Source organism: Gossypium hirsutum, chromosome A08 (assembly GCF_007990345.1).
Source record: "Gossypium hirsutum isolate 1008001.06 chromosome A08, Gossypium_hirsutum_v2.1, whole genome shotgun sequence".
In the NCBI taxonomy this organism is placed as follows: domain Eukaryota; kingdom Viridiplantae; phylum Streptophyta; class Magnoliopsida; order Malvales; family Malvaceae; genus Gossypium; species Gossypium hirsutum.
The window spans coordinates 11,245,885-11,248,730 of NC_053431.1; the positions used below are offsets into that span (position 1 = coordinate 11,245,885).

Below are 2,846 nucleotides of genomic sequence, written 5' to 3' on the forward strand. Positions count from 1 at the left end.
TTCCATGATGTGGCCATAAGGTGGCTATTCTGAATTACTCGTCTCTCTTTCACTTGCATTGAATTGCATTATTGGGTGAAACTGTGAAGAATCAAGAAAACCGTCAATTTTTCTATTCAAAAGTTCTACCTGATTAGCGAGCATGGTGACCGAATCGATGTTAAAAATGTCGGCTGCTTTCGTTGGCTTTGTCCTCATGACTTGCCACTGATAATTATTCTGTGACATCTCTGCCATAAATTCATAAGCATCCTCAGGTGTCTTATTGTTGATAGTCCCACCCGCAACTACGTCAACCATCTGTCTAGTTGAAGGATTTAGGCCATTGTGAAAAGTTTGAACCTGTAGCCAGAGTGGTAGCCCATGGTGAGGGCACCTTCTCAATAGATCTTTGTATCTCTCCCATGCATCGTAGAGTGTTTCTAGATCCATCTGCACAAAAGAAGAGATATCATTCCTTAATTTAGCCATTTTAGCCGGCTGAAAATATTTTAATAAAAACTTTTCGATCATTTGTTCCCAAGTAGTGATTGACCCTAGTGGTAACAAGTTCAAACACTGTTTTTCTTTGTTCCTCAACGAAAAGGGAAACAACTGAAGGCGTATGGCGTCGTCAGAAATGCCATTGACTTTTAATATGTCGCAAAACTCCAGAAAATTCGCCAAGTGATTGTTTGGAACTTCACCCTACAAACCATCAAACTGAACAAATTGCTGTACCATTTGAATCATGTTAGGTTTTAGTTCAAAATTATTTGCAGGAATAGCAGGCCTAACTATACTTGACTCAGTTCCTTTAAATTCAGTTTAGCATAATCACACATAGTGCGCGGAGCAGGATTCTAATTTACTGGATCAGCAACAATCGCAGGAGGTAGCGGATTTTCCTGATTTTCAGCCATCTCCTCAATTGTGGTGTGAATGTCGTCTTCTTGCTCTTCCTCTGTGTATCTTAAATTTCTCCTTATTTCTCTTCAATTTTTGCGAGCTGTGCGATCGATCTCACTATCAAAAAGTAATGGTCCCAACAAGTTTCTTCTAGTCATGCACTATAAAAAAACCTACCAGAAGCTAATAAAATAAAAAATTAGAAAAGAAAAAAAGATTTAAATTGCAAATAAAGTAAAATGGCTAAAGTAATAAAAATCGAGTGTTCCTAATATCTTAGTTCCCTGGCAACGGCGCCAAAAACTTGATACGTGATATTCGTGACCTATCGAACAGTAGTATAGCTTTAGCAAGACCGGATTGTCGAACCCAAAGGAACCAAGAGTACTAGTAATTACTTTCTTTTTATTATCTAGCCTAAAAAATTAAGGGATTTGTTTATCTAAACTAATTAAATAAACCAAGGGTGCACAGAGAGAAAATTGGGGAAAAGCTTTTGGGAAAACTCGATTGATTAAAACAATACCCAAGGAAAAATCCACCTAGACTTCACTTGTTATTTAACTCTGAATCAGACGATTTATTCATTTGACTTGATCCATAGAAATCCCTAAGTTATATTATTATCTCTCTCGAGACTAATAACGTCTAACCCTAGGTTGATTAATTTAAATCTCTTTTTAATTAACACCCTAGTGTTGCATTAAATCGATCTATGGACTCTCTTATTAGGTTTCACCCTAATCCGGCAAAATCTTGTCACCCTATCTCTAGGCGTGCAAGCAACTCCGCTTAATTACGACAAATTTTACTCTTAGACAGGGACTTTTTCTCCTCTGAATAAACGCATTAACTTGAATCAATATCCTGGAATATTAATACAAGAATTAAGAACACATAATTAAGAACAATTCAAATATTTATCATACAATTCAAATAGTAATAACAAGATCCATTTTAGGTTCCATTTCCCTTAGGTATTTAGGGGGTTTAGTTCATAATTAAGAAAGAAAACATCTCAAAAGAAGAAAGATAACAAAACATAAAGAAAACCCAAAACTCCTGAAAGAAATTGAAGGGAGATCTTCAGTCTTGACAATGAATCCGGCTTTTGAGATGGATCAATCGGCTTTCCTTGAGTAATTCCTTACCTCCTCCTCTGTGTCACTTCTAAGTGTCTCCTCAAGTGTTTAAATAGGCTTTAGAATGCCTAAAAGCCCTCAAGAGTCGCCTTTTTTGAATAGAACTAAACTTGGGCTCGACAGGGACACGCTTGTGTGACACGCCCGTGTCTGATTTCTTCAAGATCGTGCTCAAGGCTGTTAAATAGACACGGATATGTGATCTACCTCTGTAAGGAACTCTAGGCCGTGCTGATTTCCCACATTGGCCTGTTTTCTCCGTTTTTGGCCCATTTCTCGCTCTTTTTGCCCTCCTATGCTCACCTAAGTATAAAACATGAAATTAAAGAATTAGGAGCATCGAATTCACCAAATCTAAAGAGAAATCATCCATAAATGTGCTAAGCATGGGATAAAAATATGTATACATTACGGTTTATCACTAAGCTTCAGGTTAAGCCTACATGGATTGAGCAGATTAAGGGTAAGCAGTTGAAAGACGAATCGTTAGGTCTTCGTTTTTGACAGGTTAAGAGTGGGCTTACTGAGGACTTTGGACTGAAAATGGAAGGGGTACTTTATTTCCGTGGGAGAATTTGTGTACCGAAAAACACTGAATTGAGGCAGTTGATACTGAGAAAGGCACATAGCAGCCCTTGTGCTATGCATCCTGGCAAAAATAAGATGTAATGAGACCTTCGTGAGTTATACTGGTGGCCAGGACTTAAACATGAGGTTACCAATTTTGTGGGTAAATGTCTGACTTGCCAGTAGGTTAAGGCTGAGCATCAATTAACTTCAGGTTTGTTGCAGCCAATTAAGATTCCACTTTGGAAA

General features: G+C 37.8%; 1 non-coding gene across 1 annotated transcript; it reads left to right on the forward strand.

Moving 5' to 3' along the window:
• Positions 1–358: 358 nt before the first annotated feature.
• On the forward strand, positions 359–465 carry LOC121205671 (small nucleolar RNA R71). Its single transcript, XR_005900747.1, has one exon. It is a non-coding gene; the product is annotated as a small nucleolar RNA R71 (small nucleolar RNA).
• The last annotated feature ends 2,381 nt before the right edge of the window (positions 466–2,846 follow it).